Source organism: Astyanax mexicanus, chromosome 20 (assembly GCF_023375975.1).
Source record: "Astyanax mexicanus isolate ESR-SI-001 chromosome 20, AstMex3_surface, whole genome shotgun sequence".
Lineage (NCBI taxonomy): Eukaryota > Metazoa > Chordata > Actinopteri > Characiformes > Acestrorhamphidae > Astyanax > Astyanax mexicanus.
The window spans coordinates 10,524,654-10,546,765 of record NC_064427.1 but is presented as its reverse complement, the minus strand read 5'-3'; the positions used below and the strand labels follow the sequence as shown (position 1 = coordinate 10,546,765).

The 22,112-nt window shown below is 41.7% G+C and overlaps 40 non-coding genes across 40 annotated transcripts; all 40 read right to left on the bottom strand.

The window, feature by feature from the left end:
• Positions 1–93: 93 nt before the first annotated feature.
• Positions 94–210, bottom strand: LOC125785089 (U5 spliceosomal RNA). Its single transcript, XR_007427719.1, has one exon. It is a non-coding gene; the product is annotated as a U5 spliceosomal RNA (small nuclear RNA).
• A 540-nt stretch (positions 211–750) lies between these two features.
• LOC125785082 (U2 spliceosomal RNA) lies at positions 751–941 on the bottom strand. The gene has a single exon (XR_007427712.1). It is a non-coding gene; the product is annotated as a U2 spliceosomal RNA (small nuclear RNA).
• Positions 942–1,158: 217 nt separating this feature from the next.
• Positions 1,159–1,275, bottom strand: LOC125785088 (U5 spliceosomal RNA). The gene has a single exon (XR_007427718.1). It is a non-coding gene; the product is annotated as a U5 spliceosomal RNA (small nuclear RNA).
• A 540-nt stretch (positions 1,276–1,815) lies between these two features.
• On the bottom strand, positions 1,816–2,006 carry LOC125785071 (U2 spliceosomal RNA). The gene has a single exon (XR_007427701.1). It is a non-coding gene; the product is annotated as a U2 spliceosomal RNA (small nuclear RNA).
• A 229-nt stretch (positions 2,007–2,235) lies between these two features.
• Positions 2,236–2,352, bottom strand: LOC125785087 (U5 spliceosomal RNA). The gene has a single exon (XR_007427717.1). It is a non-coding gene; the product is annotated as a U5 spliceosomal RNA (small nuclear RNA).
• A 540-nt stretch (positions 2,353–2,892) lies between these two features.
• LOC125785060 (U2 spliceosomal RNA) lies at positions 2,893–3,083 on the bottom strand. The gene has a single exon (XR_007427691.1). It is a non-coding gene; the product is annotated as a U2 spliceosomal RNA (small nuclear RNA).
• A 217-nt stretch (positions 3,084–3,300) lies between these two features.
• On the bottom strand, positions 3,301–3,417 carry LOC125785086 (U5 spliceosomal RNA). Its single transcript, XR_007427716.1, has one exon. It is a non-coding gene; the product is annotated as a U5 spliceosomal RNA (small nuclear RNA).
• A 539-nt stretch (positions 3,418–3,956) lies between these two features.
• LOC125785048 (U2 spliceosomal RNA) lies at positions 3,957–4,147 on the bottom strand. The gene has a single exon (XR_007427685.1). It is a non-coding gene; the product is annotated as a U2 spliceosomal RNA (small nuclear RNA).
• A 217-nt stretch (positions 4,148–4,364) lies between these two features.
• Positions 4,365–4,481, bottom strand: LOC125785085 (U5 spliceosomal RNA). The gene has a single exon (XR_007427715.1). It is a non-coding gene; the product is annotated as a U5 spliceosomal RNA (small nuclear RNA).
• A 540-nt stretch (positions 4,482–5,021) lies between these two features.
• Positions 5,022–5,212, bottom strand: LOC125785036 (U2 spliceosomal RNA). Its single transcript, XR_007427675.1, has one exon. It is a non-coding gene; the product is annotated as a U2 spliceosomal RNA (small nuclear RNA).
• A 217-nt stretch (positions 5,213–5,429) lies between these two features.
• On the bottom strand, positions 5,430–5,546 carry LOC125785084 (U5 spliceosomal RNA). Its single transcript, XR_007427714.1, has one exon. It is a non-coding gene; the product is annotated as a U5 spliceosomal RNA (small nuclear RNA).
• Positions 5,547–6,086: 540 nt separating this feature from the next.
• On the bottom strand, positions 6,087–6,277 carry LOC125785025 (U2 spliceosomal RNA). The gene has a single exon (XR_007427664.1). It is a non-coding gene; the product is annotated as a U2 spliceosomal RNA (small nuclear RNA).
• A 229-nt stretch (positions 6,278–6,506) lies between these two features.
• Positions 6,507–6,623, bottom strand: LOC125785083 (U5 spliceosomal RNA). Its single transcript, XR_007427713.1, has one exon. It is a non-coding gene; the product is annotated as a U5 spliceosomal RNA (small nuclear RNA).
• A 540-nt stretch (positions 6,624–7,163) lies between these two features.
• LOC125785014 (U2 spliceosomal RNA) lies at positions 7,164–7,354 on the bottom strand. Its single transcript, XR_007427653.1, has one exon. It is a non-coding gene; the product is annotated as a U2 spliceosomal RNA (small nuclear RNA).
• A 217-nt stretch (positions 7,355–7,571) lies between these two features.
• LOC125785081 (U5 spliceosomal RNA) lies at positions 7,572–7,688 on the bottom strand. The gene has a single exon (XR_007427711.1). It is a non-coding gene; the product is annotated as a U5 spliceosomal RNA (small nuclear RNA).
• Positions 7,689–8,228: 540 nt separating this feature from the next.
• On the bottom strand, positions 8,229–8,419 carry LOC125785003 (U2 spliceosomal RNA). The gene has a single exon (XR_007427642.1). It is a non-coding gene; the product is annotated as a U2 spliceosomal RNA (small nuclear RNA).
• A 217-nt stretch (positions 8,420–8,636) lies between these two features.
• On the bottom strand, positions 8,637–8,753 carry LOC125785080 (U5 spliceosomal RNA). Its single transcript, XR_007427710.1, has one exon. It is a non-coding gene; the product is annotated as a U5 spliceosomal RNA (small nuclear RNA).
• Positions 8,754–9,293: 540 nt separating this feature from the next.
• LOC125784991 (U2 spliceosomal RNA) lies at positions 9,294–9,484 on the bottom strand. Its single transcript, XR_007427631.1, has one exon. It is a non-coding gene; the product is annotated as a U2 spliceosomal RNA (small nuclear RNA).
• Positions 9,485–9,701: 217 nt separating this feature from the next.
• On the bottom strand, positions 9,702–9,818 carry LOC125785079 (U5 spliceosomal RNA). The gene has a single exon (XR_007427709.1). It is a non-coding gene; the product is annotated as a U5 spliceosomal RNA (small nuclear RNA).
• Positions 9,819–10,358: 540 nt separating this feature from the next.
• LOC125784980 (U2 spliceosomal RNA) lies at positions 10,359–10,549 on the bottom strand. Its single transcript, XR_007427620.1, has one exon. It is a non-coding gene; the product is annotated as a U2 spliceosomal RNA (small nuclear RNA).
• A 217-nt stretch (positions 10,550–10,766) lies between these two features.
• LOC125785078 (U5 spliceosomal RNA) lies at positions 10,767–10,883 on the bottom strand. Its single transcript, XR_007427708.1, has one exon. It is a non-coding gene; the product is annotated as a U5 spliceosomal RNA (small nuclear RNA).
• Positions 10,884–11,423: 540 nt separating this feature from the next.
• On the bottom strand, positions 11,424–11,614 carry LOC125784968 (U2 spliceosomal RNA). Its single transcript, XR_007427609.1, has one exon. It is a non-coding gene; the product is annotated as a U2 spliceosomal RNA (small nuclear RNA).
• Positions 11,615–11,843: 229 nt separating this feature from the next.
• Positions 11,844–11,960, bottom strand: LOC125785077 (U5 spliceosomal RNA). The gene has a single exon (XR_007427707.1). It is a non-coding gene; the product is annotated as a U5 spliceosomal RNA (small nuclear RNA).
• A 540-nt stretch (positions 11,961–12,500) lies between these two features.
• LOC125784956 (U2 spliceosomal RNA) lies at positions 12,501–12,691 on the bottom strand. Its single transcript, XR_007427598.1, has one exon. It is a non-coding gene; the product is annotated as a U2 spliceosomal RNA (small nuclear RNA).
• Positions 12,692–12,908: 217 nt separating this feature from the next.
• Positions 12,909–13,025, bottom strand: LOC125785076 (U5 spliceosomal RNA). The gene has a single exon (XR_007427706.1). It is a non-coding gene; the product is annotated as a U5 spliceosomal RNA (small nuclear RNA).
• A 540-nt stretch (positions 13,026–13,565) lies between these two features.
• Positions 13,566–13,756, bottom strand: LOC125784945 (U2 spliceosomal RNA). The gene has a single exon (XR_007427587.1). It is a non-coding gene; the product is annotated as a U2 spliceosomal RNA (small nuclear RNA).
• A 229-nt stretch (positions 13,757–13,985) lies between these two features.
• On the bottom strand, positions 13,986–14,102 carry LOC125785075 (U5 spliceosomal RNA). The gene has a single exon (XR_007427705.1). It is a non-coding gene; the product is annotated as a U5 spliceosomal RNA (small nuclear RNA).
• A 540-nt stretch (positions 14,103–14,642) lies between these two features.
• Positions 14,643–14,833, bottom strand: LOC125784934 (U2 spliceosomal RNA). Its single transcript, XR_007427576.1, has one exon. It is a non-coding gene; the product is annotated as a U2 spliceosomal RNA (small nuclear RNA).
• Positions 14,834–15,062: 229 nt separating this feature from the next.
• LOC125785074 (U5 spliceosomal RNA) lies at positions 15,063–15,179 on the bottom strand. Its single transcript, XR_007427704.1, has one exon. It is a non-coding gene; the product is annotated as a U5 spliceosomal RNA (small nuclear RNA).
• A 540-nt stretch (positions 15,180–15,719) lies between these two features.
• LOC125785273 (U2 spliceosomal RNA) lies at positions 15,720–15,910 on the bottom strand. Its single transcript, XR_007427901.1, has one exon. It is a non-coding gene; the product is annotated as a U2 spliceosomal RNA (small nuclear RNA).
• A 229-nt stretch (positions 15,911–16,139) lies between these two features.
• Positions 16,140–16,256, bottom strand: LOC125785073 (U5 spliceosomal RNA). Its single transcript, XR_007427703.1, has one exon. It is a non-coding gene; the product is annotated as a U5 spliceosomal RNA (small nuclear RNA).
• Positions 16,257–16,796: 540 nt separating this feature from the next.
• LOC125785262 (U2 spliceosomal RNA) lies at positions 16,797–16,987 on the bottom strand. Its single transcript, XR_007427890.1, has one exon. It is a non-coding gene; the product is annotated as a U2 spliceosomal RNA (small nuclear RNA).
• Positions 16,988–17,204: 217 nt separating this feature from the next.
• On the bottom strand, positions 17,205–17,321 carry LOC125785072 (U5 spliceosomal RNA). Its single transcript, XR_007427702.1, has one exon. It is a non-coding gene; the product is annotated as a U5 spliceosomal RNA (small nuclear RNA).
• Positions 17,322–17,861: 540 nt separating this feature from the next.
• On the bottom strand, positions 17,862–18,052 carry LOC125785155 (U2 spliceosomal RNA). The gene has a single exon (XR_007427784.1). It is a non-coding gene; the product is annotated as a U2 spliceosomal RNA (small nuclear RNA).
• A 217-nt stretch (positions 18,053–18,269) lies between these two features.
• On the bottom strand, positions 18,270–18,386 carry LOC125785070 (U5 spliceosomal RNA). The gene has a single exon (XR_007427700.1). It is a non-coding gene; the product is annotated as a U5 spliceosomal RNA (small nuclear RNA).
• A 540-nt stretch (positions 18,387–18,926) lies between these two features.
• LOC125785042 (U2 spliceosomal RNA) lies at positions 18,927–19,117 on the bottom strand. The gene has a single exon (XR_007427681.1). It is a non-coding gene; the product is annotated as a U2 spliceosomal RNA (small nuclear RNA).
• A 217-nt stretch (positions 19,118–19,334) lies between these two features.
• Positions 19,335–19,451, bottom strand: LOC125785069 (U5 spliceosomal RNA). The gene has a single exon (XR_007427699.1). It is a non-coding gene; the product is annotated as a U5 spliceosomal RNA (small nuclear RNA).
• A 540-nt stretch (positions 19,452–19,991) lies between these two features.
• On the bottom strand, positions 19,992–20,182 carry LOC125784928 (U2 spliceosomal RNA). The gene has a single exon (XR_007427570.1). It is a non-coding gene; the product is annotated as a U2 spliceosomal RNA (small nuclear RNA).
• Positions 20,183–20,399: 217 nt separating this feature from the next.
• On the bottom strand, positions 20,400–20,516 carry LOC125785068 (U5 spliceosomal RNA). Its single transcript, XR_007427698.1, has one exon. It is a non-coding gene; the product is annotated as a U5 spliceosomal RNA (small nuclear RNA).
• Positions 20,517–21,056: 540 nt separating this feature from the next.
• LOC125785044 (U2 spliceosomal RNA) lies at positions 21,057–21,247 on the bottom strand. Its single transcript, XR_007427683.1, has one exon. It is a non-coding gene; the product is annotated as a U2 spliceosomal RNA (small nuclear RNA).
• Between the last annotated feature and the right edge of the window lie 865 nt (positions 21,248–22,112).

Here is a 22,112-nt window from a genome sequence, read left to right as displayed (position 1 = left end):
GACTTTTTCCTTTCCTTTTCTTTCTTTCTTTCTTTCATTCTTTATTTATTTATTTATTTATTTATTTGATTTCTTTTATTGACCAAAATATGCAGCTTTGCTAAAAGCAAAGCCTTCAAAAAATAAACAATACTCGTCAACGTTCCTCTCCACGGAAATCTTTAGTAAAAGGCGAAAGATTTATACGTGAATGAAGAGAAACCCGAGCTATACCCGTAACTCCGCAGAGCCCTCCGAGGTCCAAAAAGGGCCGAGACAGCTGGAGGAAGGCAGGGAGCGAAGGAAGCTCGAGAGGGAAGGCAACCGTCGACTTTTCTGTCTTTTCCTCCAGTTAACGCGCCCGATTCCTGATGATGTCACGCCTGGGCGGGTACAGTCTCGGTTGCCTAAAGAGCACAAAGGGACACAAAAGAACACAAAGAGACCAGCTAAACGACATATCACATATAACAAAATAAGAAAAAAAATGTAAAAAAAAAAAAAAAAAAAAAAAAAAAAAAAGAACAAAAACGGAGGGAAAACGGAACGCGCTCGAAAAAGACCCTCCCCCCTGCCGGAAACAACGTCGTTAAATAAATAAATAAATAAATAAATAAACAGAACAAGAACAACAACACAAACATGCATTCATTCACTTCAAAAAACACAAGACAAATCACAAGAACCGACCCCTCCCCCACAAAAAGTCAAGCACTCTTCAAGTACTCAGCCAACGACCCAGTCGTTTCTTCTTTCTTTGCACCGCTGTAAGGAAGGTGCACCGCTCCTGGAGGTACTGCAATACCAGGTCGATGCGTGGAGCAGAAGGAGCAAGCTCCTGTTCTGGCTCCCTGTTCTAAAAATCCATTTAATATGTAGCCCTCATATAGAGGGCGTATCAGATATTAAACTGATAAGAACAGATACTACACTTGATCTTAGCCAAAAGGCCGAGAAGCGATAACCCGAATATCGCCACCTGGTTGCGGGGCCCTTCTTTTTACTATGTAGCTACTAAGCGGCGAAGCCAGCAGATTTCTCAGCCAATTAATGCCTCCCTACTCTAGCCGTTGTTCAAAGAGGTTTGACTTTTTCCTTTCCTTTTCTTTCTTTCTTTCTTTCATTCTTTATTTATTTATTTATTTATTTATTTGATTTCTTTTATTGACCAAAATATGCAGCTTTGCTAAAAGCAAAGCCTTCAAAAAATAAACAATACTCGTCAACGTTCCTCTCCACGGAAATCTTTAGTAAAAGGCGAAAGATTTATACGTGAATGAAGAGAAACCCGAGCTATACCCGTAACTCCGCAGAGCCCTCCGAGGTCCAAAAAGGGCCGAGACAGCTGGAGGAAGGCAGGGAGCGAAGGAAGCTCGAGAGGGAAGGCAACCGTCGACTTTTCTGTCTTTTCCTCCAGTTAACGCGCCCGATTCCTGATGATGTCACGCCTGGGCGGGTACAGTCTCGGTTGCCTAAAGAGCACAAAGGGACACAAAAGAACACAAAGAGACCAGCTAAACGACATATCACATATAACAAAATAAGAAAAAAAATGTAAAAAAAAAAAAAAAAAAAAAAAAAAAAAAAGAACAAAAACGGAGGGAAAACGGAACGCGCTCGAAAAAGACCCTCCCCCCTGCCGGAAACAACGTCGTTAAATAAATAAATAAATAAATAAATAAACAGAACAAGAACAACAACACAAACATGCATTCATTCACTTCAAAAAACACAAGACAAATCACAAGAACCGACCCCTCCCCCACAAAAAGTCAAGCACTCTTCAAGTACTCAGCCAACGACCCAGTCGTTTCTTCTTTCTTTGCACCGCTGTAAGGAAGGTGCACCGCTCCTGGAGGTACTGCAATACCAGGTCGATGCGTGGAGCAGAAGGAGCAAGCTCCTGTTCTGGCTCCCTGTTCTAAAAATCCATTTAATATGTAGCCCTCATATAGAGGGCGTATCAGATATTAAACTGATAAGAACAGATACTACACTTGATCTTAGCCAAAAGGCCGAGAAGCGATAACCCGAATATCGCCACCTGGTTGCGGGGCCCTTCTTTTTACTATGTAGCTACTAAGCGGCGAAGCCAGCAGATTTCTCAGCCAATTAATGCCTCCCTACTCTAGCCGTTGTTCAAAGAGGTTTGACTTTTTCCTTTCCTTTTCTTTCTTTCTTTCTTTCTTTCTTTCTTTCTTTCATTCTTTATTTATTTATTTATTTATTTGATTTCTTTTATTGACCAAAATATGCAGCTTTGCTAAAAGCAAAGCCTTCAAAAAATAAACAATACTCGTCAACGTTCCTCTCCACGGAAATCTTTAGTAAAAGGCGAAAGATTTATACGTGAATGAAGAGAAACCCGAGCTATACCCGTAACTCCGCAGAGCCCTCCGAGGTCCAAAAAGGGCCGAGACAGCTGGAGGAAGGCAGGGAGCGAAGGAAGCTCGAGAGGGAAGGCAACCGTCGACTTTTCTGTCTTTTCCTCCAGTTAACGCGCCCGATTCCTGATGATGTCACGCCTGGGCGGGTACAGTCTCGGTTGCCTAAAGAGCACAAAGGGACACAAAAGAACACAAAGAGACCAGCTAAACGACATATCACATATAACAAAATAAGAAAAAAAATGTAAAAAAAAAAAAAAAAAAAAAAAAAAAAAAAGAACAAAAACGGAGGGAAAACGGAACGCGCTCGAAAAAGACCCTCCCCCCTGCCGGAAACAACGTCGTTAAATAAATAAATAAATAAATAAATAAACAGAACAAGAACAACAACACAAACATGCATTCATTCACTTCAAAAAACACAAGACAAATCACAAGAACCGACCCCTCCCCCACAAAAAGTCAAGCACTCTTCAAGTACTCAGCCAACGACCCAGTCGTTTCTTCTTTCTTTGCACCGCTGTAAGGAAGGTGCACCGCTCCTGGAGGTACTGCAATACCAGGTCGATGCGTGGAGCAGAAGGAGCAAGCTCCTGTTCTGGCTCCCTGTTCTAAAAATCCATTTAATATGTAGCCCTCATATAGAGGGCGTATCAGATATTAAACTGATAAGAACAGATACTACACTTGATCTTAGCCAAAAGGCCGAGAAGCGATAACCCGAATATCGCCACCTGGTTGCGGGGCCCTTCTTTTTACTATGTAGCTACTAAGCGGCGAAGCCAGCAGATTTCTCAGCCAATTAATGCCTCCCTACTCTAGCCGTTGTTCAAAGAGGTTTGACTTTTTCCTTTCCTTTTCTTTCTTTCTTTCTTTCATTCTTTATTTATTTATTTATTTATTTATTTGATTTCTTTTATTGACCAAAATATGCAGCTTTGCTAAAAGCAAAGCCTTCAAAAAATAAACAATACTCGTCAACGTTCCTCTCCACGGAAATCTTTAGTAAAAGGCGAAAGATTTATACGTGAATGAAGAGAAACCCGAGCTATACCCGTAACTCCGCAGAGCCCTCCGAGGTCCAAAAAGGGCCGAGACAGCTGGAGGAAGGCAGGGAGCGAAGGAAGCTCGAGAGGGAAGGCAACCGTCGACTTTTCTGTCTTTTCCTCCAGTTAACGCGCCCGATTCCTGATGATGTCACGCCTGGGCGGGTACAGTCTCGGTTGCCTAAAGAGCACAAAGGGACACAAAAGAACACAAAGAGACCAGCTAAACGACATATCACATATAACAAAATAAGAAAAAAAATGTAAAAAAAAAAAAAAAAAAAAAAAAAAAAAAGAACAAAAACGGAGGGAAAACGGAACGCGCTCGAAAAAGACCCTCCCCCCTGCCGGAAACAACGTCGTTAAATAAATAAATAAATAAATAAATAAACAGAACAAGAACAACAACACAAACATGCATTCATTCACTTCAAAAAACACAAGACAAATCACAAGAACCGACCCCTCCCCCACAAAAAGTCAAGCACTCTTCAAGTACTCAGCCAACGACCCAGTCGTTTCTTCTTTCTTTGCACCGCTGTAAGGAAGGTGCACCGCTCCTGGAGGTACTGCAATACCAGGTCGATGCGTGGAGCAGAAGGAGCAAGCTCCTGTTCTGGCTCCCTGTTCTAAAAATCCATTTAATATGTAGCCCTCATATAGAGGGCGTATCAGATATTAAACTGATAAGAACAGATACTACACTTGATCTTAGCCAAAAGGCCGAGAAGCGATAACCCGAATATCGCCACCTGGTTGCGGGGCCCTTCTTTTTACTATGTAGCTACTAAGCGGCGAAGCCAGCAGATTTCTCAGCCAATTAATGCCTCCCTACTCTAGCCGTTGTTCAAAGAGGTTTGACTTTTTCCTTTCCTTTTCTTTCTTTCTTTCTTTCATTCTTTATTTATTTATTTATTTATTTATTTGATTTCTTTTATTGACCAAAATATGCAGCTTTGCTAAAAGCAAAGCCTTCAAAAAATAAACAATACTCGTCAACGTTCCTCTCCACGGAAATCTTTAGTAAAAGGCGAAAGATTTATACGTGAATGAAGAGAAACCCGAGCTATACCCGTAACTCCGCAGAGCCCTCCGAGGTCCAAAAAGGGCCGAGACAGCTGGAGGAAGGCAGGGAGCGAAGGAAGCTCGAGAGGGAAGGCAACCGTCGACTTTTCTGTCTTTTCCTCCAGTTAACGCGCCCGATTCCTGATGATGTCACGCCTGGGCGGGTACAGTCTCGGTTGCCTAAAGAGCACAAAGGGACACAAAAGAACACAAAGAGACCAGCTAAACGACATATCACATATAACAAAATAAGAAAAAAAATGTAAAAAAAAAAAAAAAAAAAAAAAAAAAAAAAGAACAAAAACGGAGGGAAAACGGAACGCGCTCGAAAAAGACCCTCCCCCCTGCCGGAAACAACGTCGTTAAATAAATAAATAAATAAATAAATAAACAGAACAAGAACAACAACACAAACATGCATTCATTCACTTCAAAAAACACAAGACAAATCACAAGAACCGACCCCTCCCCCACAAAAAGTCAAGCACTCTTCAAGTACTCAGCCAACGACCCAGTCGTTTCTTCTTTCTTTGCACCGCTGTAAGGAAGGTGCACCGCTCCTGGAGGTACTGCAATACCAGGTCGATGCGTGGAGCAGAAGGAGCAAGCTCCTGTTCTGGCTCCCTGTTCTAAAAATCCATTTAATATGTAGCCCTCATATAGAGGGCGTATCAGATATTAAACTGATAAGAACAGATACTACACTTGATCTTAGCCAAAAGGCCGAGAAGCGATAACCCGAATATCGCCACCTGGTTGCGGGGCCCTTCTTTTTACTATGTAGCTACTAAGCGGCGAAGCCAGCAGATTTCTCAGCCAATTAATGCCTCCCTACTCTAGCCGTTGTTCAAAGAGGTTTGACTTTTTCCTTTCCTTTTCTTTCTTTCTTTCTTTCTTTCTTTATTTATTTATTTATTTATTTATTTGATTTCTTTTATTGACCAAAATATGCAGCTTTGCTAAAAGCAAAGCCTTCAAAAAATAAACAATACTCGTCAACGTTCCTCTCCACGGAAATCTTTAGTAAAAGGCGAAAGATTTATACGTGAATGAAGAGAAACCCGAGCTATACCCGTAACTCCGCAGAGCCCTCCGAGGTCCAAAAAGGGCCGAGACAGCTGGAGGAAGGCAGGGAGCGAAGGAAGCTCGAGAGGGAAGGCAACCGTCGACTTTTCTGTCTTTTCCTCCAGTTAACGCGCCCGATTCCTGATGATGTCACGCCTGGGCGGGTACAGTCTCGGTTGCCTAAAGAGCACAAAGGGACACAAAAGAACACAAAGAGACCAGCTAAACGACATATCACATATAACAAAATAAGAAAAAAAATGTAAAAAAAAAAAAAAAAAAAAAAAAAAAAAAAGAACAAAAACGGAGGGAAAACGGAACGCGCTCGAAAAAGACCCTCCCCCCTGCCGGAAACAACGTCGTTAAATAAATAAATAAATAAATAAATAAACAGAACAAGAACAACAACACAAACATGCATTCATTCACTTCAAAAAACACAAGACAAATCACAAGAACCGACCCCTCCCCCACAAAAAGTCAAGCACTCTTCAAGTACTCAGCCAACGACCCAGTCGTTTCTTCTTTCTTTGCACCGCTGTAAGGAAGGTGCACCGCTCCTGGAGGTACTGCAATACCAGGTCGATGCGTGGAGCAGAAGGAGCAAGCTCCTGTTCTGGCTCCCTGTTCTAAAAATCCATTTAATATGTAGCCCTCATATAGAGGGCGTATCAGATATTAAACTGATAAGAACAGATACTACACTTGATCTTAGCCAAAAGGCCGAGAAGCGATAACCCGAATATCGCCACCTGGTTGCGGGGCCCTTCTTTTTACTATGTAGCTACTAAGCGGCGAAGCCAGCAGATTTCTCAGCCAATTAATGCCTCCCTACTCTAGCCGTTGTTCAAAGAGGTTTGACTTTTTCCTTTCCTTTTCTTTCTTTCTTTCTTTCTTTCTTTCTTTCTTTCATTCTTTATTTATTTATTTATTTATTTGATTTCTTTTATTGACCAAAATATGCAGCTTTGCTAAAAGCAAAGCCTTCAAAAAATAAACAATACTCGTCAACGTTCCTCTCCACGGAAATCTTTAGTAAAAGGCGAAAGATTTATACGTGAATGAAGAGAAACCCGAGCTATACCCGTAACTCCGCAGAGCCCTCCGAGGTCCAAAAAGGGCCGAGACAGCTGGAGGAAGGCAGGGAGCGAAGGAAGCTCGAGAGGGAAGGCAACCGTCGACTTTTCTGTCTTTTCCTCCAGTTAACGCGCCCGATTCCTGATGATGTCACGCCTGGGCGGGTACAGTCTCGGTTGCCTAAAGAGCACAAAGGGACACAAAAGAACACAAAGAGACCAGCTAAACGACATATCACATATAACAAAATAAGAAAAAAAATGTAAAAAAAAAAAAAAAAAAAAAAAAAAAAAAAGAACAAAAACGGAGGGAAAACGGAACGCGCTCGAAAAAGACCCTCCCCCCTGCCGGAAACAACGTCGTTAAATAAATAAATAAATAAATAAATAAACAGAACAAGAACAACAACACAAACATGCATTCATTCACTTCAAAAAACACAAGACAAATCACAAGAACCGACCCCTCCCCCACAAAAAGTCAAGCACTCTTCAAGTACTCAGCCAACGACCCAGTCGTTTCTTCTTTCTTTGCACCGCTGTAAGGAAGGTGCACCGCTCCTGGAGGTACTGCAATACCAGGTCGATGCGTGGAGCAGAAGGAGCAAGCTCCTGTTCTGGCTCCCTGTTCTAAAAATCCATTTAATATGTAGCCCTCATATAGAGGGCGTATCAGATATTAAACTGATAAGAACAGATACTACACTTGATCTTAGCCAAAAGGCCGAGAAGCGATAACCCGAATATCGCCACCTGGTTGCGGGGCCCTTCTTTTTACTATGTAGCTACTAAGCGGCGAAGCCAGCAGATTTCTCAGCCAATTAATGCCTCCCTACTCTAGCCGTTGTTCAAAGAGGTTTGACTTTTTCCTTTCCTTTTCTTTCTTTCTTTCTTTCATTCTTTATTTATTTATTTATTTATTTATTTGATTTCTTTTATTGACCAAAATATGCAGCTTTGCTAAAAGCAAAGCCTTCAAAAAATAAACAATACTCGTCAACGTTCCTCTCCACGGAAATCTTTAGTAAAAGGCGAAAGATTTATACGTGAATGAAGAGAAACCCGAGCTATACCCGTAACTCCGCAGAGCCCTCCGAGGTCCAAAAAGGGCCGAGACAGCTGGAGGAAGGCAGGGAGCGAAGGAAGCTCGAGAGGGAAGGCAACCGTCGACTTTTCTGTCTTTTCCTCCAGTTAACGCGCCCGATTCCTGATGATGTCACGCCTGGGCGGGTACAGTCTCGGTTGCCTAAAGAGCACAAAGGGACACAAAAGAACACAAAGAGACCAGCTAAACGACATATCACATATAACAAAATAAGAAAAAAAATGTAAAAAAAAAAAAAAAAAAAAAAAAAAAAAAAGAACAAAAACGGAGGGAAAACGGAACGCGCTCGAAAAAGACCCTCCCCCCTGCCGGAAACAACGTCGTTAAATAAATAAATAAATAAATAAATAAACAGAACAAGAACAACAACACAAACATGCATTCATTCACTTCAAAAAACACAAGACAAATCACAAGAACCGACCCCTCCCCCACAAAAAGTCAAGCACTCTTCAAGTACTCAGCCAACGACCCAGTCGTTTCTTCTTTCTTTGCACCGCTGTAAGGAAGGTGCACCGCTCCTGGAGGTACTGCAATACCAGGTCGATGCGTGGAGCAGAAGGAGCAAGCTCCTGTTCTGGCTCCCTGTTCTAAAAATCCATTTAATATGTAGCCCTCATATAGAGGGCGTATCAGATATTAAACTGATAAGAACAGATACTACACTTGATCTTAGCCAAAAGGCCGAGAAGCGATAACCCGAATATCGCCACCTGGTTGCGGGGCCCTTCTTTTTACTATGTAGCTACTAAGCGGCGAAGCCAGCAGATTTCTCAGCCAATTAATGCCTCCCTACTCTAGCCGTTGTTCAAAGAGGTTTGACTTTTTCCTTTCCTTTTCTTTCTTTCTTTCTTTCATTCTTTATTTATTTATTTATTTATTTATTTGATTTCTTTTATTGACCAAAATATGCAGCTTTGCTAAAAGCAAAGCCTTCAAAAAATAAACAATACTCGTCAACGTTCCTCTCCACGGAAATCTTTAGTAAAAGGCGAAAGATTTATACGTGAATGAAGAGAAACCCGAGCTATACCCGTAACTCCGCAGAGCCCTCCGAGGTCCAAAAAGGGCCGAGACAGCTGGAGGAAGGCAGGGAGCGAAGGAAGCTCGAGAGGGAAGGCAACCGTCGACTTTTCTGTCTTTTCCTCCAGTTAACGCGCCCGATTCCTGATGATGTCACGCCTGGGCGGGTACAGTCTCGGTTGCCTAAAGAGCACAAAGGGACACAAAAGAACACAAAGAGACCAGCTAAACGACATATCACATATAACAAAATAAGAAAAAAAATGTAAAAAAAAAAAAAAAAAAAAAAAAAAAAAAAGAACAAAAACGGAGGGAAAACGGAACGCGCTCGAAAAAGACCCTCCCCCCTGCCGGAAACAACGTCGTTAAATAAATAAATAAATAAATAAATAAACAGAACAAGAACAACAACACAAACATGCATTCATTCACTTCAAAAAACACAAGACAAATCACAAGAACCGACCCCTCCCCCACAAAAAGTCAAGCACTCTTCAAGTACTCAGCCAACGACCCAGTCGTTTCTTCTTTCTTTGCACCGCTGTAAGGAAGGTGCACCGCTCCTGGAGGTACTGCAATACCAGGTCGATGCGTGGAGCAGAAGGAGCAAGCTCCTGTTCTGGCTCCCTGTTCTAAAAATCCATTTAATATGTAGCCCTCATATAGAGGGCGTATCAGATATTAAACTGATAAGAACAGATACTACACTTGATCTTAGCCAAAAGGCCGAGAAGCGATAACCCGAATATCGCCACCTGGTTGCGGGGCCCTTCTTTTTACTATGTAGCTACTAAGCGGCGAAGCCAGCAGATTTCTCAGCCAATTAATGCCTCCCTACTCTAGCCGTTGTTCAAAGAGGTTTGACTTTTTCCTTTCCTTTTCTTTCTTTCTTTCTTTCATTCTTTATTTATTTATTTATTTATTTATTTGATTTCTTTTATTGACCAAAATATGCAGCTTTGCTAAAAGCAAAGCCTTCAAAAAATAAACAATACTCGTCAACGTTCCTCTCCACGGAAATCTTTAGTAAAAGGCGAAAGATTTATACGTGAATGAAGAGAAACCCGAGCTATACCCGTAACTCCGCAGAGCCCTCCGAGGTCCAAAAAGGGCCGAGACAGCTGGAGGAAGGCAGGGAGCGAAGGAAGCTCGAGAGGGAAGGCAACCGTCGACTTTTCTGTCTTTTCCTCCAGTTAACGCGCCCGATTCCTGATGATGTCACGCCTGGGCGGGTACAGTCTCGGTTGCCTAAAGAGCACAAAGGGACACAAAAGAACACAAAGAGACCAGCTAAACGACATATCACATATAACAAAATAAGAAAAAAAATGTAAAAAAAAAAAAAAAAAAAAAAAAAAAAAAAGAACAAAAACGGAGGGAAAACGGAACGCGCTCGAAAAAGACCCTCCCCCCTGCCGGAAACAACGTCGTTAAATAAATAAATAAATAAATAAATAAACAGAACAAGAACAACAACACAAACATGCATTCATTCACTTCAAAAAACACAAGACAAATCACAAGAACCGACCCCTCCCCCACAAAAAGTCAAGCACTCTTCAAGTACTCAGCCAACGACCCAGTCGTTTCTTCTTTCTTTGCACCGCTGTAAGGAAGGTGCACCGCTCCTGGAGGTACTGCAATACCAGGTCGATGCGTGGAGCAGAAGGAGCAAGCTCCTGTTCTGGCTCCCTGTTCTAAAAATCCATTTAATATGTAGCCCTCATATAGAGGGCGTATCAGATATTAAACTGATAAGAACAGATACTACACTTGATCTTAGCCAAAAGGCCGAGAAGCGATAACCCGAATATCGCCACCTGGTTGCGGGGCCCTTCTTTTTACTATGTAGCTACTAAGCGGCGAAGCCAGCAGATTTCTCAGCCAATTAATGCCTCCCTACTCTAGCCGTTGTTCAAAGAGGTTTGACTTTTTCCTTTCCTTTTCTTTCTTTCTTTCTTTCATTCTTTATTTATTTATTTATTTATTTATTTGATTTCTTTTATTGACCAAAATATGCAGCTTTGCTAAAAGCAAAGCCTTCAAAAAATAAACAATACTCGTCAACGTTCCTCTCCACGGAAATCTTTAGTAAAAGGCGAAAGATTTATACGTGAATGAAGAGAAACCCGAGCTATACCCGTAACTCCGCAGAGCCCTCCGAGGTCCAAAAAGGGCCGAGACAGCTGGAGGAAGGCAGGGAGCGAAGGAAGCTCGAGAGGGAAGGCAACCGTCGACTTTTCTGTCTTTTCCTCCAGTTAACGCGCCCGATTCCTGATGATGTCACGCCTGGGCGGGTACAGTCTCGGTTGCCTAAAGAGCACAAAGGGACACAAAAGAACACAAAGAGACCAGCTAAACGACATATCACATATAACAAAATAAGAAAAAAAATGTAAAAAAAAAAAAAAAAAAAAAAAAAAAAAAAGAACAAAAACGGAGGGAAAACGGAACGCGCTCGAAAAAGACCCTCCCCCCTGCCGGAAACAACGTCGTTAAATAAATAAATAAATAAATAAATAAACAGAACAAGAACAACAACACAAACATGCATTCATTCACTTCAAAAAACACAAGACAAATCACAAGAACCGACCCCTCCCCCACAAAAAGTCAAGCACTCTTCAAGTACTCAGCCAACGACCCAGTCGTTTCTTCTTTCTTTGCACCGCTGTAAGGAAGGTGCACCGCTCCTGGAGGTACTGCAATACCAGGTCGATGCGTGGAGCAGAAGGAGCAAGCTCCTGTTCTGGCTCCCTGTTCTAAAAATCCATTTAATATGTAGCCCTCATATAGAGGGCGTATCAGATATTAAACTGATAAGAACAGATACTACACTTGATCTTAGCCAAAAGGCCGAGAAGCGATAACCCGAATATCGCCACCTGGTTGCGGGGCCCTTCTTTTTACTATGTAGCTACTAAGCGGCGAAGCCAGCAGATTTCTCAGCCAATTAATGCCTCCCTACTCTAGCCGTTGTTCAAAGAGGTTTGACTTTTTCCTTTCCTTTTCTTTCTTTCTTTCTTTCTTTCTTTCTTTCTTTCATTCTTTATTTATTTATTTATTTATTTGATTTCTTTTATTGACCAAAATATGCAGCTTTGCTAAAAGCAAAGCCTTCAAAAAATAAACAATACTCGTCAACGTTCCTCTCCACGGAAATCTTTAGTAAAAGGCGAAAGATTTATACGTGAATGAAGAGAAACCCGAGCTATACCCGTAACTCCGCAGAGCCCTCCGAGGTCCAAAAAGGGCCGAGACAGCTGGAGGAAGGCAGGGAGCGAAGGAAGCTCGAGAGGGAAGGCAACCGTCGACTTTTCTGTCTTTTCCTCCAGTTAACGCGCCCGATTCCTGATGATGTCACGCCTGGGCGGGTACAGTCTCGGTTGCCTAAAGAGCACAAAGGGACACAAAAGAACACAAAGAGACCAGCTAAACGACATATCACATATAACAAAATAAGAAAAAAAATGTAAAAAAAAAAAAAAAAAAAAAAAAAAAAAAAGAACAAAAACGGAGGGAAAACGGAACGCGCTCGAAAAAGACCCTCCCCCCTGCCGGAAACAACGTCGTTAAATAAATAAATAAATAAATAAATAAACAGAACAAGAACAACAACACAAACATGCATTCATTCACTTCAAAAAACACAAGACAAATCACAAGAACCGACCCCTCCCCCACAAAAAGTCAAGCACTCTTCAAGTACTCAGCCAACGACCCAGTCGTTTCTTCTTTCTTTGCACCGCTGTAAGGAAGGTGCACCGCTCCTGGAGGTACTGCAATACCAGGTCGATGCGTGGAGCAGAAGGAGCAAGCTCCTGTTCTGGCTCCCTGTTCTAAAAATCCATTTAATATGTAGCCCTCATATAGAGGGCGTATCAGATATTAAACTGATAAGAACAGATACTACACTTGATCTTAGCCAAAAGGCCGAGAAGCGATAACCCGAATATCGCCACCTGGTTGCGGGGCCCTTCTTTTTACTATGTAGCTACTAAGCGGCGAAGCCAGCAGATTTCTCAGCCAATTAATGCCTCCCTACTCTAGCCGTTGTTCAAAGAGGTTTGACTTTTTCCTTTCCTTTTCTTTCTTTCTTTCTTTCATTCTTTATTTATTTATTTATTTATTTATTTGATTTCTTTTATTGACCAAAATATGCAGCTTTGCTAAAAGCAAAGCCTTCAAAAAATAAACAATACTCGTCAACGTTCCTCTCCACGGAAATCTTTAGTAAAAGGCGAAAGATTTATACGTGAATGAAGAGAAACCCGAGCTATACCCGTAACTCCGCAGAGCCCTCCGAGGTCCAAAAAGGGCCGAGACAGCTGGAGGAAGGCAGGGAGCGAAGGAAGCTCGAGAGGGAAGGCAACCGTCGACTTTTCTGTCTTTTCCTCCAGTTAACGCGCCCGATTCCTGATGATGTCACGCCTGGGCGGGTACAGTCTCGGTTGCCTAAAGAGCACAAAGGGACACAAAAGAACACAAAGAGACCAGCTAAACGACATATCACATATAACAAAATAAGAAAAAAAATGTAAAAAAAAAAAAAAAAAAAAAAAAAAAAAAAGAACAAAAACGGAGGGAAAACGGAACGCGCTCGAAAAAGACCCTCCCCCCTGCCGGAAACAACGTCGTTAAATAAATAAATAAATAAATAAATAAACAGAACAAGAACAACAACACAAACATGCATTCATTCACTTCAAAAAACACAAGACAAATCACAAGAACCGACCCCTCCCCCACAAAAAGTCAAGCACTCTTCAAGTACTCAGCCAACGACCCAGTCGTTTCTTCTTTCTTTGCACCGCTGTAAGGAAGGTGCACCGCTCCTGGAGGTACTGCAATACCAGGTCGATGCGTGGAGCAGAAGGAGCAAGCTCCTGTTCTGGCTCCCTGTTCTAAAAATCCATTTAATATGTAGCCCTCATATAGAGGGCGTATCAGATATTAAACTGATAAGAACAGATACTACACTTGATCTTAGCCAAAAGGCCGAGAAGCGATAACCCGAATATCGCCACCTGGTTGCGGGGCCCTTCTTTTTACTATGTAGCTACTAAGCGGCGAAGCCAGCAGATTTCTCAGCCAATTAATGCCTCCCTACTCTAGCCGTTGTTCAAAGAGGTTTGACTTTTTCCTTTCCTTTTCTTTCTTTCTTTCTTTCTTTCTTTCTTTCTTTCATTCTTTATTTATTTATTTATTTATTTGATTTCTTTTATTGACCAAAATATGCAGCTTTGCTAAAAGCAAAGCCTTCAAAAAATAAACAATACTCGTCAACGTTCCTCTCCACGGAAATCTTTAGTAAAAGGCGAAAGATTTATACGTGAATGAAGAGAAACCCGAGCTATACCCGTAACTCCGCAGAGCCCTCCGAGGTCCAAAAAGGGCCGAGACAGCTGGAGGAAGGCAGGGAGCGAAGGAAGCTCGAGAGGGAAGGCAACCGTCGACTTTTCTGTCTTTTCCTCCAGTTAACGCGCCCGATTCCTGATGATGTCACGCCTGGGCGGGTACAGTCTCGGTTGCCTAAAGAGCACAAAGGGACACAAAAGAACACAAAGAGACCAGCTAAACGACATATCACATATAACAAAATAAGAAAAAAAATGTAAAAAAAAAAAAAAAAAAAAAAAAAAAAAAAGAACAAAAACGGAGGGAAAACGGAACGCGCTCGAAAAAGACCCTCCCCCCTGCCGGAAACAACGTCGTTAAATAAATAAATAAATAAATAAATAAACAGAACAAGAACAACAACACAAACATGCATTCATTCACTTCAAAAAACACAAGACAAATCACAAGAACCGACCCCTCCCCCACAAAAAGTCAAGCACTCTTCAAGTACTCAGCCAACGACCCAGTCGTTTCTTCTTTCTTTGCACCGCTGTAAGGAAGGTGCACCGCTCCTGGAGGTACTGCAATACCAGGTCGATGCGTGGAGCAGAAGGAGCAAGCTCCTGTTCTGGCTCCCTGTTCTAAAAATCCATTTAATATGTAGCCCTCATATAGAGGGCGTATCAGATATTAAACTGATAAGAACAGATACTACACTTGATCTTAGCCAAAAGGCCGAGAAGCGATAACCCGAATATCGCCACCTGGTTGCGGGGCCCTTCTTTTTACTATGTAGCTACTAAGCGGCGAAGCCAGCAGATTTCTCAGCCAATTAATGCCTCCCTACTCTAGCCGTTGTTCAAAGAGGTTTGACTTTTTCCTTTCCTTTTCTTTCTTTCTTTCTTTCTTTCTTTCTTTCTTTCATTCTTTATTTATTTATTTATTTATTTGATTTCTTTTATTGACCAAAATATGCAGCTTTGCTAAAAGCAAAGCCTTCAAAAAATAAACAATACTCGTCAACGTTCCTCTCCACGGAAATCTTTAGTAAAAGGCGAAAGATTTATACGTGAATGAAGAGAAACCCGAGCTATACCCGTAACTCCGCAGAGCCCTCCGAGGTCCAAAAAGGGCCGAGACAGCTGGAGGAAGGCAGGGAGCGAAGGAAGCTCGAGAGGGAAGGCAACCGTCGACTTTTCTGTCTTTTCCTCCAGTTAACGCGCCCGATTCCTGATGATGTCACGCCTGGGCGGGTACAGTCTCGGTTGCCTAAAGAGCACAAAGGGACACAAAAGAACACAAAGAGACCAGCTAAACGACATATCACATATAACAAAATAAGAAAAAAAATGTAAAAAAAAAAAAAAAAAAAAAAAAAAAAAAAGAACAAAAACGGAGGGAAAACGGAACGCGCTCGAAAAAGACCCTCCCCCCTGCCGGAAACAACGTCGTTAAATAAATAAATAAATAAATAAATAAACAGAACAAGAACAACAACACAAACATGCATTCATTCACTTCAAAAAACACAAGACAAATCACAAGAACCGACCCCTCCCCCACAAAAAGTCAAGCACTCTTCAAGTACTCAGCCAACGACCCAGTCGTTTCTTCTTTCTTTGCACCGCTGTAAGGAAGGTGCACCGCTCCTGGAGGTACTGCAATACCAGGTCGATGCGTGGAGCAGAAGGAGCAAGCTCCTGTTCTGGCTCCCTGTTCTAAAAATCCATTTAATATGTAGCCCTCATATAGAGGGCGTATCAGATATTAAACTGATAAGAACAGATACTACACTTGATCTTAGCCAAAAGGCCGAGAAGCGATAACCCGAATATCGCCACCTGGTTGCGGGGCCCTTCTTTTTACTATGTAGCTACTAAGCGGCGAAGCCAGCAGATTTCTCAGCCAATTAATGCCTCCCTACTCTAGCCGTTGTTCAAAGAGGTTTGACTTTTTCCTTTCCTTTTCTTTCTTTCTTTCTTTCTTTCTTTCTTTCTTTCATTCTTTATTTATTTATTTATTTATTTGATTTCTTTTATTGACCAAAATATGCAGCTTTGCTAAAAGCAAAGCCTTCAAAAAATAAACAATACTCGTCAACGTTCCTCTCCACGGAAATCTTTAGTAAAAGGCGAAAGATTTATACGTGAATGAAGAGAAACCCGAGCTATACCCGTAACTCCGCAGAGCCCTCCGAGGTCCAAAAAGGGCCGAGACAGCTGGAGGAAGGCAGGGAGCGAAGGAAGCTCGAGAGGGAAGGCAACCGTCGACTTTTCTGTCTTTTCCTCCAGTTAACGCGCCCGATTCCTGATGATGTCACGCCTGGGCGGGTACAGTCTCGGTTGCCTAAAGAGCACAAAGGGACACAAAAGAACACAAAGAGACCAGCTAAACGACATATCACATATAACAAAATAAGAAAAAAAATGTAAAAAAAAAAAAAAAAAAAAAAAAAAAAAAAGAACAAAAACGGAGGGAAAACGGAACGCGCTCGAAAAAGACCCTCCCCCCTGCCGGAAACAACGTCGTTAAATAAATAAATAAATAAATAAATAAACAGAACAAGAACAACAACACAAACATGCATTCATTCACTTCAAAAAACACAAGACAAATCACAAGAACCGACCCCTCCCCCACAAAAAGTCAAGCACTCTTCAAGTACTCAGCCAACGACCCAGTCGTTTCTTCTTTCTTTGCACCGCTGTAAGGAAGGTGCACCGCTCCTGGAGGTACTGCAATACCAGGTCGATGCGTGGAGCAGAAGGAGCAAGCTCCTGTTCTGGCTCCCTGTTCTAAAAATCCATTTAATATGTAGCCCTCATATAGAGGGCGTATCAGATATTAAACTGATAAGAACAGATACTACACTTGATCTTAGCCAAAAGGCCGAGAAGCGATAACCCGAATATCGCCACCTGGTTGCGGGGCCCTTCTTTTTACTATGTAGCTACTAAGCGGCGAAGCCAGCAGATTTCTCAGCCAATTAATGCCTCCCTACTCTAGCCGTTGTTCAAAGAGGTTTGACTTTTTCCTTTCCTTTTCTTTCTTTCTTTCTTTCATTCTTTATTTATTTATTTATTTATTTATTTGATTTCTTTTATTGACCAAAATATGCAGCTTTGCTAAAAGCAAAGCCTTCAAAAAATAAACAATACTCGTCAACGTTCCTCTCCACGGAAATCTTTAGTAAAAGGCGAAAGATTTATACGTGAATGAAGAGAAACCCGAGCTATACCCGTAACTCCGCAGAGCCCTCCGAGGTCCAAAAAGGGCCGAGACAGCTGGAGGAAGGCAGGGAGCGAAGGAAGCTCGAGAGGGAAGGCAACCGTCGACTTTTCTGTCTTTTCCTCCAGTTAACGCGCCCGATTCCTGATGATGTCACGCCTGGGCGGGTACAGTCTCGGTTGCCTAAAGAGCACAAAGGGACACAAAAGAACACAAAGAGACCAGCTAAACGACATATCACATATAACAAAATAAGAAAAAAAATGTAAAAAAAAAAAAAAAAAAAAAAAAAAAAAAAGAACAAAAACGGAGGGAAAACGGAACGCGCTCGAAAAAGACCCTCCCCCCTGCCGGAAACAACGTCGTTAAATAAATAAATAAATAAATAAATAAACAGAACAAGAACAACAACACAAACATGCATTCATTCACTTCAAAAAACACAAGACAAATCACAAGAACCGACCCCTCCCCCACAAAAAGTCAAGCACTCTTCAAGTACTCAGCCAACGACCCAGTCGTTTCTTCTTTCTTTGCACCGCTGTAAGGAAGGTGCACCGCTCCTGGAGGTACTGCAATACCAGGTCGATGCGTGGAGCAGAAGGAGCAAGCTCCTGTTCTGGCTCCCTGTTCTAAAAATCCATTTAATATGTAGCCCTCATATAGAGGGCGTATCAGATATTAAACTGATAAGAACAGATACTACACTTGATCTTAGCCAAAAGGCCGAGAAGCGATAACCCGAATATCGCCACCTGGTTGCGGGGCCCTTCTTTTTACTATGTAGCTACTAAGCGGCGAAGCCAGCAGATTTCTCAGCCAATTAATGCCTCCCTACTCTAGCCGTTGTTCAAAGAGGTTTGACTTTTTCCTTTCCTTTTCTTTCTTTCTTTCTTTCATTCTTTATTTATTTATTTATTTATTTATTTGATTTCTTTTATTGACCAAAATATGCAGCTTTGCTAAAAGCAAAGCCTTCAAAAAATAAACAATACTCGTCAACGTTCCTCTCCACGGAAATCTTTAGTAAAAGGCGAAAGATTTATACGTGAATGAAGAGAAACCCGAGCTATACCCGTAACTCCGCAGAGCCCTCCGAGGTCCAAAAAGGGCCGAGACAGCTGGAGGAAGGCAGGGAGCGAAGGAAGCTCGAGAGGGAAGGCAACCGTCGACTTTTCTGTCTTTTCCTCCAGTTAACGCGCCCGATTCCTGATGATGTCACGCCTGGGCGGGTACAGTCTCGGTTGCCTAAAGAGCACAAAGGGACACAAAAGAACACAAAGAGACCAGCTAAACGACATATCACATATAACAAAATAAGAAAAAAAATGTAAAAAAAAAAAAAAAAAAAAAAAAAAAAAAAGAACAAAAACGGAGGGAAAACGGAACGCGCTCGAAAAAGACCCTCCCCCCTGCCGGAAACAACGTCGTTAAATAAATAAATAAATAAATAAATAAACAGAACAAGAACAACAACACAAACATGCATTCATTCACTTCAAAAAACACAAGACAAATCACAAGAACCGACCCCTCCCCCACAAAAAGTCAAGCACTCTTCAAGTACTCAGCCAACGACCCAGTCGTTTCTTCTTTCTTTGCACCGCTGTAAGGAAGGTGCACCGCTCCTGGAGGTACTGCAATACCAGGTCGATGCGTGGAGCAGAAGGAGCAAGCTCCTGTTCTGGCTCCCTGTTCTAAAAATCCATTTAATATGTAGCCCTCATATAGAGGGCGTATCAGATATTAAACTGATAAGAACAGATACTACACTTGATCTTAGCCAAAAGGCCGAGAAGCGATAACCCGAATATCGCCACCTGGTTGCGGGGCCCTTCTTTTTACTATGTAGCTACTAAGCGGCGAAGCCAGCAGATTTCTCAGCCAATTAATGCCTCCCTACTCTAGCCGTTGTTCAAAGAGGTTTGACTTTTTCCTTTCCTTTTCTTTCTTTCTTTCTTTCATTCTTTATTTATTTATTTATTTATTTATTTGATTTCTTTTATTGACCAAAATATGCAGCTTTGCTAAAAGCAAAGCCTTCAAAAAATAAACAATACTCGTCAACGTTCCTCTCCACGGAAATCTTTAGTAAAAGGCGAAAGATTTATACGTGAATGAAGAGAAACCCGAGCTATACCCGTAACTCCGCAGAGCCCTCCGAGGTCCAAAAAGGGCCGAGACAGCTGGAGGAAGGCAGGGAGCGAAGGAAGCTCGAGAGGGAAGGCAACCGTCGACTTTTCTGTCTTTTCCTCCAGTTAACGCGCCCGATTCCTGATGATGTCACGCCTGGGCGGGTACAGTCTCGGTTGCCTAAAGAGCACAAAGGGACACAAAAGAACACAAAGAGACCAGCTAAACGACATATCACATATAACAAAATAAGAAAAAAAATGTAAAAAAAAAAAAAAAAAAAAAAAAAAAAAAAGAACAAAAACGGAGGGAAAACGGAACGCGCTCGAAAAAGACCCTCCCCCCTGCCGGAAACAACGTCGTTAAATAAATAAATAAATAAATAAATAAACAGAACAAGAACAACAACACAAACATGCATTCATTCACTTCAAAAAACACAAGACAAATCACAAGAACCGACCCCTCCCCCACAAAAAGTCAAGCACTCTTCAAGTACTCAGCCAACGACCCAGTCGTTTCTTCTTTCTTTGCACCGCTGTAAGGAAGGTGCACCGCTCCTGGAGGTACTGCAATACCAGGTCGATGCGTGGAGCAGAAGGAGCAAGCTCCTGTTCTGGCTCCCTGTTCTAAAAATCCATTTAATATGTAGCCCTCATATAGAGGGCGTATCAGATATTAAACTGATAAGAACAGATACTACACTTGATCTTAGCCAAAAGGCCGAGAAGCGATAACCCGAATATCGCCACCTGGTTGCGGGGCCCTTCTTTTTACTATGTAGCTACTAAGCGGCGAAGCCAGCAGATTTCTCAGCCAATTAATGCCTCCCTACTCTAGCCGTTGTTCAAAGAGGTTTGACTTTTTCCTTTCCTTTTCTTTCTTTCTTTCTTTCATTCTTTATTTATTTATTTATTTATTTATTTGATTTCTTTTATTGACCAAAATATGCAGCTTTGCTAAAAGCAAAGCCTTCAAAAAATAAACAATACTCGTCAACGTTCCTCTCCACGGAAATCTTTAGTAAAAGGCGAAAGATTTATACGTGAATGAAGAGAAACCCGAGCTATACCCGTAACTCCGCAGAGCCCTCCGAGGTCCAAAAAGGGCCGAGACAGCTGGAGGAAGGCAGGGAGCGAAGGAAGCTCGAGAGGGAAGGCAACCGTCGACTTTTCTGTCTTTTCCTCCAGTTAACGCGCCCGATTCCTGATGATGTCACGCCTGGGCGGGTACAGTCTCGGTTGCCTAAAGAGCACAAAGGGACACAAAAGAACACAAAGAGACCAGCTAAACGACATATCACATATAACAAAATAAGAAAAAAAATGTAAAAAAAAAAAAAAAAAAAAAAAAAAAAAAAGAACAAAAACGGAGGGAAAACGGAACGCGCTCGAAAAAGACCCTCCCCCCTGCCGGAAACAACGTCGTTAAATAAATAAATAAATAAATAAATAAACAGAACAAGAACAACAACACAAACATGCATTCATTCACTTCAAAAAACACAAGACAAATCACAAGAACCGACCCCTCCCCCACAAAAAGTCAAGCACTCTTCAAGTACTCAGCCAACGACCCAGTCGTTTCTTCTTTCTTTGCACCGCTGTAAGGAAGGTGCACCGCTCCTGGAGGTACTGCAATACCAGGTCGATGCGTGGAGCAGAAGGAGCAAGCTCCTGTTCTGGCTCCCTGTTCTAAAAATCCATTTAATATGTAGCCCTCATATAGAGGGCGTATCAGATATTAAACTGATAAGAACAGATACTACACTTGATCTTAGCCAAAAGGCTAAGGAGTGGTGGAGAAAGCGTTTGGCAGCGATGTCGCGTCACTGCAGTGTAAACGTACCATTATTGAACACAAACGGCTGGTGGAGCAATAGAGATTTCAGAAGGGGAAACTCAGACCTCAGTAGCTCATTCACTTATAATAAAAACAAAGGAGAGTCTGCGCTGCGTTAACGCACAATGTAAATTTGGAATCAGTGCCGTGTTACTATTTCTTTAACACAAGTTAATTAAGGCACCAAGTTTGAGCCCTACTTCCGTTGTAATCTGCCTCACCCTTGCCCAATGCACCGATCTAAAATTCCTAAGACTTTTATACTTCTCAAATTAAGTTCGAATTCTGAAATCCTCACAACTAATTTTACAGTCTAATTTATCATGTCATCAAGTATATACTATTATTTTAATTGACACTACTAATACACATATCATTGGAATTTACATTTCTTAAAATTATTCTTTTATTTACATTTAATTAGCCTCTATAAAAATGTATGTCTGAAGAAAAACAAATGTGATTAATCACAGTTACTATATTATAAAGTTTATACACTCTCTGTCCCTCTCACACTTACACAATAAGTCTAACTCACCCCGTAGTGGCTACAGAGCTTCCCATCATTGTGAACGTCCAATACACGACATATTATAATTTGCCCTCTACTACTTATCATCTATTGCTCTTACAATGCTATAAATAAATATAATATAGATACCTAATACACTTAATGCTAGTGTTTTATTAGCTGCTTAGTAAAGGAAACTGTTTTTTACTCTCACATGATCGCTTATTAAAGAATTCCTTTAAACTGCAAACTGAACGTATTCGAGCCTAATATTACTTTCTTGAAACTAAACAGCTTTAGAGAACGTTTAGA